Source organism: Lactuca virosa, chromosome 4 (assembly GCF_052849685.1).
Source record: "Lactuca virosa cultivar CGN04683 chromosome 4, Lactuca_virosa_CGN04683_v6, whole genome shotgun sequence".
Taxonomy (NCBI): domain Eukaryota; kingdom Viridiplantae; phylum Streptophyta; class Magnoliopsida; order Asterales; family Asteraceae; genus Lactuca; species Lactuca virosa.
The window spans coordinates 171,003,335-171,015,928 of NC_136429.1; positions in this window are offsets into that span (position 1 = coordinate 171,003,335).

A 12,594-nucleotide genomic window follows, 5' to 3' on the forward strand; every position below is an offset into this window, starting at 1 on the left:
GATTTTCATTGAAAATTATTATGAGTGCTTGGCACTAACAGATGTGGAGTTAGCTACAGCTAAAGGAATGGAAATAAAAGCACCAATGGCTCCTACGAAGATGCAAGCAGAATTGAAAAAGTATGATGATGGTGAAATCTGTTTGAAGCCTTTTGGAATGGTCTTCGTAGGAAAAGACAAAGTTGGAAAAGCTAAACGTTTCTTATTCCAAGCATGCGAAGTGGAGAGATATTCAACTTTTCAATATACGAACTTAATTGTTCGTATGAATCATTGTAGGAAGAATAATGAAGGAGATAAGAAAGAACTGAAGAAGATAATCTCCTGGTACACGGAGATTCGAAGAGTGATGTTGTATTCCATCCAGCTTCTTACAAATTAAGTAGTTCGACTATGATTACAAAGGGGGAGATTGTAAGGGTCGAATTGTTGTAATTAGTCGAAATGTATTTTGAACTCTTTGAATGTTTTGTAATCTATTTTACTGAGGCGCTTTTGTTCAAAGCGTAAGTGTCTATGCCTTAGTATATTTTTTGTACACTTTCAGTTCCCTATAAATAGAGATATTTACTAGAGTTAGATAAGAGTTTTTGCATACCTGTCTTTGTACTCTGTAAACATTCGAAAGCGTAATAGAGCTTAAAACAATATCATATTTACATCTGATGTTCAATCTCACATTCTTAATTGATTTCATACTCTGATTCGTTTTATACTTGATTCCATAATTCAACACATAGTTGTCTGAACTTAGACATTTTTGAAGGGAGAAATTCAAGTTTAGTTGATTTAGTCCTTAATATAACACCCAAATGAAATATTAAGGCTAGGACCCAAAACAATATTTTACAATTTGGAAGAGGGATGTCGTAATCCAAACTACAAAATATTTGAAGGTAGGTAAATGACGATTTACCAATTTCCACCATGAAAAATGAAAAAGAATTTTAGGTTTTAAGTGAATTGAAACTCCTAGATCCTTTGAGATTCATTGATTAATTCAATGGCATGTTTAAATCTTGATTATGCCCTTCAAGTTTGTGACTGGGATGTCGAGGATCACAAACAAGGGGTGAATAACCATGCAAATTAGCTTGGTACACCCAATGTTACAACCACCTAATCAATGTGCCGGTTAACCACACACACTCCATTGATTTATGATTAACATCAAGCTACCCTTTTCCACGCACATTCAGTCCAAATTAGTGTGCCGGTTAACCACACACGCTCCACTAACGGCTTAACAAGGTGCAAAGTGCAATTTCATGGGTTAGCACCATATTCACATTTTCCTAAGTAACTAAGATTTGGGAATTTATAAGTGTTTAGTTACTTAGTATTTATCATTATACTTTTAATGAAGGGAGAATTAGAGTCCTATCCTACCCGTTCGGCTAACGACCCTCCACCAGTCAAGGAAGCGGTGGGTGAGAGTGAACACCCATTAAACTGCCATTTTATAGGCAGTAACCTTATACCCCCCTTATAGACTGGCTTCGTGAATGAGGCCTACTAAAGGTAAGATTGACTTGCTCTTATACATATATATAAATATTAAACCAATAATATTATAATAGTATAAGGGTTGAATTTTAAACTTTTAAAATTCTAGGGTTTGGAACTAAAGTATACATGAGGGGTAACTTCACAAATACCAAAACTTGAGGGCAAGTTTTGAACAATTCAAAAAACTTTTAGAATCCATAACATATGAGTTTAATATAGCTTTAATGGAGAGACTCTTGAGAATCCATACTTGAGGACAAGTTATGGAGTTCATATAACAATATATAGGAAAAGACTCTTCAAGTTTATAACCTATGGCTTTAATAACTTTTTAAAGGAAAAACTTTTGGTTTTTCATAACTTGAGGACAAGTTATGGAATCCATTAAAGGCCATTTAAATCACCAAATAAACTAACAAACATATCTAGCAATATTCATGATCTAGATTAAACTCATATGAATAACACAATTCAAATCAAACAATTTTCATGTAATTAGCCTAACCATTAAAATAATACAAAACATGAAACTTTGACAATTATCTTTTGAATTGAATTAGCATGATCATTACCACATCAAAAACAGGTTTATAAGTTCAAAAACAGCTTAGGGTAATGATCCTAGACCAATTCCAGCCTTAAAACTCGAAAATATGTTGTCACGGTCTCCAACTCGTCGAGTGCATGAACAAACTCGACGAGTTGGATGAGTTTGTGAGTGGACTCGGTGAGTCCATCAGTGGACTCGGCGAGTTCACTGTCCAGAATGCACAAAATTGAGTTTTTTCAGCCTTTTCAAGCAAGTAGCATCAAGTATAATTGAAAACAACCCTAGTCTCTGATGCCCCTTTTGGGTTTTGAGCATTCTAACACTCCTACGGTGTACATGCAACCCTATATACCTTGGATCTATGTTTTCTCTATTATACATGCAAATATCAATGTTCCAAGGTATCATCCTAACTAGCATATTATGGAGTATATACAATATGAAATATAGTTGAATGACATACCTTTTGTTGTAGCTTGATTCCTTGGACCTTAAAGAGTTTAGTGCCCCAAGTTTTGCACCTCAAATGGTTCACACAACACCATCAACAATTGGAATAACTTGAGAGAAGATTATTTACACTCAAAATCGGCTATCCCTCATGTGTCTATCACTAGTCACTCCTTAGTGCCAATTTCATGAACTATGAGGCTTCTTATATAGTGTGCACATTAGGGTTACACCATGTAACTCATAACTTTCCACATTCCTCATGATCCATGGGTTTTAACCTCTATGGAGTATCCATGGGTCACCACATGGGTTTAGCCTAACATGAAGAACTATGGATCATAAGCCCACTTTATAAGAATGAATGATTTACCAAATCAATCCCCAGTTATTTAATTAGTCTCTTTTGATAACAAAATTAATGCCTAAATAATTCTTTATCAATACTAATTAAATAATATTAATATATTAGAACTTATAATATATTAATAACTCATAAATATCCTCTTCTCACAAAAGTCTATCCAAATTGTTCCGATGTCATGCAACCCAAATGGACCATGCTACTCTCGGGTCAAGTACATACCAATAATAGTTATGGACTTAGACACCTAATCTAACAGTGTCTGATGGGTTTTGAGCATTCTAACACTCCTATCGTGTACATGCAACCCTAGAAACCTTGGATCTATGTTTTCTCTATTCTACATGCAAATATGATTTTTCCAAGGTTCTCATCCAAACTAGCATACCATAGGGTACTTGTAATATAAAACTTAGTAGGATGACATACCTTTTCTTGTGGTTGACTCCTTGGAGCTTCAAGAGCCTAGCACCAATAATGTGGATGCATCAAGTGGAATCACAAATCACCAAAACCGCTTGGAAAACTTGAGAGAATAGTAAGAACACTAGAAATCGGCCCACTCTTGTTCACTCACACCCTAGTACCATTTCATGTGCCAAAGACCTATTTATATAGTATGGTGGATTAGGGTTACATCCATGTAAACCCTAATACCCATGACCTTTCATTTCCATAGGATCCATGGGTTAAAAACCCCATGGACTATCCATGCAAGCGTAGCCCATCCTAAATGATCATTGGCCCATTCTATATATATAAGAGTCTATATTTAATTAGTCTATTTTGATCACCAAATTAATTCTTAATCAATATTAATTAAATAATATGATTTCATATTAATATATTATACCTTATAATATATTAATAAATCATAAACATACTATCCTCAAAAGATTATCTATACAAATTGTTTCGGTGAAGTGCAACCCAAATGGACCATGCTACTCTCGGGTCAAGTACATACCAATAATAGTTATGGGCTTAGACATCTAATCCAACAGTCTCCAACTTGGATAAGTCTAAAACTATTATTCAAGTATGACTCCAGGATCCTGACTAGCAATCATAGCTCTTAAACCGCTGCCGAACTCTGACCTAGTGAAATGACGTGTCTATTAGATAAGGGATCATATATTCCTCCATTCTAGATATCATATGGACTGAGACATGGATTATAATCATTCTCTCTGTCCATTTGTTGTTTCCCGATTTCCGATTTATGACGACTGACTAATTGGACAAATCAAATCAGTCCAGTCTTGGCCAAGCACTTAGGGGTGTCATCACTAAATCATCGAGGGGCCCACAAATACTGCTTTTATCCCTCCAAGGGTAAAAGGAATTGATAAACTTCGACCCAAATGTTCGCTTGTACTTACTCATCAAATTACACACAACGATATGCTTTATAACAACCAAATTACTGGTTGCGTTTACATATGTCAATGTGCAACCGGCGCGCAACTATAACTCACATGTCTCCGTTTGAAGAATATAAGATATTATCATCTCATGATCACTCATTATAAAATCCATGAAGTGATTCAAATGAGCGTGGGTTTAATCCAATACTCGAATCTCATTCCAGGAGCACTCATGAATGTTGCAGCAACTTTTGCTATGTCTAAACACTTTATACATCTACAAGCCCAATTCATGACAGTCTTGATTCATACCTACTTCCAAAATATGATTGACTGTGGAGAGTTTGAATAACCTAGTTATTCGGGAAGTCAAAACATGCAAAGTGAAACACAAGAACAATCGAATCCAATATGGTCTTAGAACTTATGAATATAAATAAAAAAACCTTTTATTTAATCACCATATTGATTACATATTCATTGTATAATGTTTCAAATAATCAACTAAATACTTGAACTAAAACAATAGTCATGGCATGCTCCAAGCAAGCATACAATGTTTGTCCAAACAATAGTTATGCAATACTTCAAGTATGCACACCATGTTTATCTATGATCCTTACTTTGTGAAATAGATCAATTGAACACGATTCCAATGATGCTCATTTCACAATCCCAAATCCTTACCGCAAATGTAAGAATACAAGATTCTTTTCCATTTAATGAAATATGTTAGATTCTAAACTTATATGCATCGATTCTCTTGTAATGACTATGCACAAAAGTCACAAAGACTTGGCAACAGACATTTACAAGGTATTCCAATAGAGAGCAATTCCATGGAAACAAAGTCTCAAATTCAAAGTACATTCCTTTGAACATCCTTCTTGCATTAAGTTTTCTAATCTTACACAGATTTAATGAATACCTTCCACTTATGGAAACATTTCCACATTCCCATTTTGACTATCACTTCTGAACAAGAGTTGCCTCCTTCCAGAATATGTCAATATGGTCTTTCCAAAATCAACACTTATACTTCCAATTGTCCATGAGCAACCAATCTTTGAAAAACCTCAGATTGTCCTTGACAATTGCTTAATCATTTTAGTCATATCCAGTTCAAGTACTTTTTCCCCCTTAATGCCCTAAGCATTTGGAAAAATTTAGAACAGATGAATATTATAGCACATGTAATCGATCCTATATCTGAAGCATATGGTACACGATTCATGATGTCTCACATAAATACATGATACTAGACCAGTCTTTTGCTATAATATTTCTATTTCTATTTGCCATGTTCTCATAATTCAGTTTATGAAAAGGGATACTGTAATCATAATCGAATTTTAGAACGCAAATAATGTAATTATGACTAAATTTGATTAAAAACTCACAATCTAAGTTTTTAGAATTGGATCACAATCTAAGATTTTAGAATTAGAATGAAGTATAATTTCCTCTCCCTTAATTATAGCAAACAACTTTTCAACCCCGCAATTTCACGAATTGAAACCTTTTTGTATTCTATAATTAACATTGCTAACTTGCAATACTAAACATAATAATCATGCTCCCACTAACATGATAATTATAATCATAACACTTATGCTCCCACTAGCTTTGAAATGTATCCAGAAATTAGGTGGACTTCTAGAAATCAATACTTTATTGACTTTCTTACCAAAGTTCAGATTTCTGATACAAGATGCTTTGATAAGACTTTATCAAAATCATACACCTTTTCTTAGATAGCTCACATGTGTGTCTAAACAGTTTTAGAACTATGAAAAGGGATGCCTTAATCAAAGTCTCAATTTTTTAGACCTTTGCCATTTCTCACAAGTCCATGTTAGTGTGCCGGTTAACCACACACGCTCCACTAACGACTTTGAGAATGCAAATATCACAATTGCTATCTACTTAAAATCTATTTAGCGAAAGCGTTTCCTCACCATCATTTTCATGAATCGGAGAGAAACCTAATGATACTTAGATTTTATGGTGTATGTGTTCCTATCCATGTGAATTTGTCAAAACCATAATGACAAGACAAGGTTAGTGACCAATTCAAACTCATATGGACCGAACTTGTTCAATCTTAATTTTCTTGCCACCTGGCAGCACAAGGGCCTACCATGTCTTCCAAGTTGTTATGCAAGCAACCGACAACTCATAGAACTCACATGCATAGTCAAATTTAACCGGAATGGGCATAGAAACAAGAATTATGTCAGCACGATAGGTTATAAACCTCAAGTCGTGTGCTAGTGATAAACTACCGGTTTTATTCTTGATTAATTCTTGAAACTCTTTCAGGATCTTTAAGACTCCCACTGTCCTCTTGACATATAAGACTCTCTTGCCAAGAACCATTCCTTGACAAACAAATATTCAAGAGATGGTGCGGATTCTTATCAAGACAAACACTTCACACAATTGGCCTTAGTTGGTCTTTGTTTTATCCAAAACATCACAACTTACCAATTTCACGTGTACAAGATTAGAAAACATTTTACTCTACATTTGACAAGTTTTATAAACCTTCTTTAAGATATGTCACTCAAGTTATAATCTTGGAGTATGACTCTAAGAATTGTTTTGGAACGAAGTATGACTCATCTTCTTGATTTAACCATTTCAACAATTCATGATTCCTCTTCTTAGCCATTGGAATGCACTAAGATATCCTTAGAGGATCAGTTGTGATATGGTTTGTTAATCATTAAGATGATCATAAAACATGATAGTAAAATACTCTCCCATCTTTTCAGATTTGAGAAACTTCTATCTTTCTGCCTAACTTGATTCTTCTCATTTGTTCTGCCATACATTGAAACTTTTCCAATGTTTCAGAATCATATTTAAACTTGTAAGTATAACCATATTTACTAAACTTTAGTAAATCATGACAAATAGTCTTATCGATCTTTGTGGCGGACTTTACTAGTGCACAAGAATGTGTACTCGATCCCTTAGTCCTTCACTTGACTCACATATACATGTGAACAAGGAATTAGTCTTAATTTTCCAAAGATGAAGATACTCATTCATAATACAATACAACTTGCATGATTCCAAGTTCCTGTCCAATTGAAACTTGGGTGATGAGAATCTTTCCTTATTCGGTAAATTTAGACACTACCACAAATGAAAGAATCAAATTCATATTTCCAATATTGCTAGAAACATACAAACATCAATTTTTCATAAATGCGCTTGCAAGGAGATATAAAATAAACAAAACAAAATTTTATTTATTTATAAAATGCGGAAAAACTTTTCCTTACAATGCACTTACAAGTGAAAACTATGCTATTACACATTTCCTAGCAATCTATCATAACTCCTAAGTAGTAGCTCAAAAATCCTATCTTCAAACCATGCGATTGAAATCCATCTTCGCGATCAGATTCAACCTACTCTTCTTTTAAGCTTCCTTCCCTTTGCTTGATCCTGAAAAACATCAAAATGCAACCTAGTCACATCATGTATTAAGAATCAACAATTAGAAACTTAACAAAGTTAGATAGTATACTTACCTGTAGCAGAGTCAAACATTTTGTCTCTACTTTCTTTCAGATCTTTCAGGTAGTCAGGGCAGCTTCGCTTCCAATGCCCCTTCTCTTGACAGTAAAAACATACAGACTCTTTGGGAATGGTACACGGGACTATCACAAACTTAGCATTTCTCTCTACCATTTGGTCAACCGGGTTGACCATGGCCAATCCCTTTCCATTGGGAAGAGAAAACTTTTCCGGAATTCTAATGTTACCATTGTCAATGTCCCTGGACGTTTGAGAAGTTGATCTTCCACCCAAATTTACTTTTCCAGTGCGCCAAAACATTTCTGATTCAGCAGCAACAACCAAATAAGTAAGATCAATAAGGGTCATGTCGTAGTCTGTCACATAGTAGTCCTTAATGAACTCACTATACGACTCAGGAAGAGATTGAAGAACCCAGTCAACAGCCAACTTCCTTGAGACTTCGACACCCAACTCTCCCAGCTTGTCAATATGAGACTTCATCTCCAAAATGTGAGTACATATAGACACTGATTGCTAATAGGGATTGAGTGACCTTGAACTTTTCAAGAACGTGTGGGTTAGGGAGAATAATTGGAGGAGGTGGAGGAAGTGAAGAACGATTTCCGGTCCCATTAATGCACAACAAAGGGATTAATCTTTCACATTGATCACCATTTGGGATATCATCTTCATTAGGATAGCTTTATCCAAAAGGATAAGGAAGACCATAGTTGTCATAACTAGACATCTATGAGGGAGAAATTCAAGTTTAGTTGATTTAAGTCCTTAATATAACACCCAATATGAAATATTAAGGCTAGGACCCAACACAATATTTTATAACTTGGAAGAGGGATGCCATAATCCAAGCTATAAAATATTTGAAGGTAGGTAAATGACAATTTACCAATTTCCACCATGAAAAACGAAATTTAACATTAGTTAGATGACATACCTTTTGATGGAGCTTGAATTCTTGAACCTTTAAGATCTTAGTGCCCCAAGTGTTTCACCTCAAATGGAATCACACAACACCACCAACAATTGGAATAACTTGAGAAGAGGTTACTTGGTTCACTCTATGAAATTGACTTTGCCCTCTTTGTGTCTCCACTAGTGCCATTTCATGAACCATGGGATCCTTTATATATTGTGGCTCATTAGGGTTACACCATATAAACCCTAATGTGCATGACTTTTCATTTCCTTCATGATCCATGGGTTTTAACCTCCATGGAGTATCCATTGGTTACAACATGGGTTAAGACCAACATGAAGGACAATGTATCACAAGCCCACATATATAAGAATGAATGATTTACATAATCAATCCCCATATATTTAATTAGTCTCTTTTGATCACAAAATGCATGTGAAAACTATGTTGTTATCTATTCCTAAGCAATCTATCATAACTCTCAAGCAGCAACTCAAAATTCTGATCTTCAAATCATGCCATCGAAATCCATCTTCGCAATCAGATTCAGCATACTCTTCTTCTAAGCTTCCCCTCCTTTTTCGATTCTACAAAACATCAAAATGTGACCTAGTCACATTATCTAATAAGAATCTCCAAATAGGAACTTAATAGAGTTAGATAGTGGACTTTACCTGAAGCATAGTCAAAATTTTGACTTTTACCATCCTAGTGAACTTTCAGGTAAATAAGGCAGCTTCGCAACCAATGCCCCTTCCTTTGGCAATAGAAACATATGGACTCTTTATTAATGGTACATGGGACTATCTCAGACTTAGCCTTTCTCTTTATCATTTGGTCAACTGGGTTGACTATGGCCGATCCCTTTCCATTGGGAAGAGAAGACTTTTCTGGACTTCCAATGTTTCCATTGTCAATGTCCATGTAAGTTTGGGAAGTAGATCTTCTAATCAAATTTGCTTTACCAGTGCTCCAAATCATTGTTGATTCAGCAACAACAAGCAAATAGGTAAGATCATTAAGGGTCATGTCGTGGTCTGTCACATAGTACATAGATCAAAGGTATTTAGGGTTGTATGTGCACCATAGGATGTTGTAGTATACTAAAACCCAACAAAGGCATGGGATCATAATCGATCACCAACTCCCATAACAAGATCGGGCGATGATTTGATAAGTTTCGCTTTAAAATAGTTCGTGTAACACGGAGGAACACCTCCAGAAGACTCCCAGATAAAAGAAATTTGTCGATTTTACTCCTTTTACCCACCACTTTATTGATACAAGTAAAAGAATAACAACCTAAAGGCACATCATATCAACCCACATGAGAAATAAAGGAATTAAAGTCCACCATAAGTTAAGAGTGAAATTGTTAAATGTGACTTGAGCATTTGGAGCATTCTCATGGAGCATTTGAGTTCAATGGAGCACTTGGAAAGCAATGGAGCACTTGGGTTTCATGGAGCATTTAATATTTTACGAATAATCTGAAAAAAGAATGGATCGTCTGACAAAGGAACGAATCAAATGCATAAGAAACAGATCATCCAAAACGGGTATCGAGTACTGGGAAGAGGTTTGGATCACTTAGGAGTGGAATGGAGCAAATTGATGCCTAGTTGAGCCATTTGATCAGGTTTTGGGCCAACTGGAAAGAATGTTGCGCCATTAGGCAAGCATGTTGTGCCATTTGTATACACGCTGCGCTATTGAGATCATGTTGGGCCACTCTAGTAGATGTTGCGCCTAAGTGGAAGAAGTTGTGCCAACCTAGAATATCTTGCACCACCTTGGAAGGAAGTTGTGCCACTTTGAAAGAAGTTGCACCATGCTTGAAGGATGTTATTCCATCCTTGACCAAGATGGGAGATCATCATGCAAGATGCGCCATCTTGCTACAAGGTGCACCATTTTGGTTACTTGATGAGGCATGGTAACCCTGATGAGCCACATATGCTATGACGTCCTCTATGATGCTAAAGATTGTTCAAGGTTGCTCAGAAATTGGTGATGCTCAAGGAATACTGTAACATTCATATTTTTTTGGTATCTGATTTAACGAATTCTTTTCTAGCCTTTGGAAGAAGTCACAACGTAAGCAATGCCCTCTCACATCATGATTCAGGGTTGACTTATTGACTGCATTCCTTGAGTCTCACGACGCGAGCCTTTGTTGCTCACGACGTGAGAGCGGTCTGATGACCAAATCCCTAATTTTTTGGGTATTTAATGGAATGAGAGGACTAAGGTTCTTATTTAACACTCCTTACTCTCTAAGCCTCCCGAAACGATGATCATAACCCTCCTTGAGATTCTTAACCATTTTAGTGCATTTTATAGCTTGAAGAAGAGATAATTAGAGGAAAAGAAGTGTTCTAGTAGTGGATTTTGCAAAGCATCATCATCATTATCATCATCATCATCATCATCATAATCTCTTCTTGCTGTTAGACCTTTGTAAGTGCAAAAGGTTCAAAATTTATTGCATATTATGGATAAATCCAGGTTTTTGTCCATTTTCTTCATGTTTAAGCATGCTTGAGTGAAGTAAATCTGTAAAGTTAGCAACTTTATGGATTCTAAGGGTTCCTTGAACATCATATTGTCCATATCTGGAAGTTGGTGAAGTACTAGAGTCATGTATGAGACTTTGATACCATATTTTCCACTTTTTGACCAAGAGTAGCATGCATGTCCATAAAGTAAACATTTTATGGACCTTTAGGGTCCCCTTAAGCTTCTGGAGGAGTTTGGTTTGTTGGCTTAATGTATTAAGTACTTAAAACCTTGATCTTTGGCTTCAGACAGAAGTCACGACGTGAGATATAAGGTCTCATGATGTGACAAAGAAAACACTCGTAGAGCGCTGATTTTTTGGGACTCACGATGTGACATAGTGATGCTCACGTCATCAGGTCAATACAATAGGAAATTCATGATTGATTTGGCTTAGTCTGGAGCGAGTTGTTGGAATCGTCCCTGGTGGACTCTCACGACATGACCAAGGGCTGGTCACAACATGAGACTCGATATTAGGTTTTTTGAATGATCACTTTGATTTTGAGGGTTGACTCTTTGATCTTGTTTGACTTTGGGGTGGCTCCTAGCCATGAAGGGGAAAATAGTCATTTGCCCTGTAACGCCCGTGTTTCAAGGCTAGGCATTAATATTGATGTGATAGTCTAGGTTAACCTTTGTAACTCATTTTGAAGAAATGAAAAGGAATTATGTGAATATTATGTGTTTTATGCTTAATTACTAGGCTTTAATTAATTAAGAATAAAAATGAGCGTCGAAAATAAATATTAGATAAAGCCGATATCTATTAAGAAAGTTGTAGTGGTCGTGACAAGGATTACGGATATATAAAGAATGCCGAAATACGAGTTATAACGAAGAAGTTATGACCTGTCGAAGTTTCGCGACAAAACCGGCACGATGCCGAATGACGTAAAAAGTGAGTTTTTGATAAATTACTTTTTAGCCTTAGTGATCTAAACGAAAGTCGTAGTGTTCGTTAAACCGAGAGTATGTATAAAAAGAACGCCCAAATCTGACTTTGTATGAGGAAGTTATGATTTTTCTAAGTTTCAGCTTAGTAGTAGACAACTAAAAACTCGAATTTTAGATCGAGTGATTTTTAGCCGACACAACCTAAACGAGAATCGAAGGTCTCGTAAATAGTAGTACAACGGCAAAAAGACAGACGAAGACGGACGTCGGATGAAGAAGTTGTGAATTTTTAACGGATTTCCTGTCCCAGTCTGTTAAAAATAATAATATAAAAATTAAAGTCAAAATTTACGAAGTCTAAACGAAAGTTGTAGAGCGTAATTTTACCTACGCGTGCATATAAAGAACGTCAAAAACGGAGCCCGTA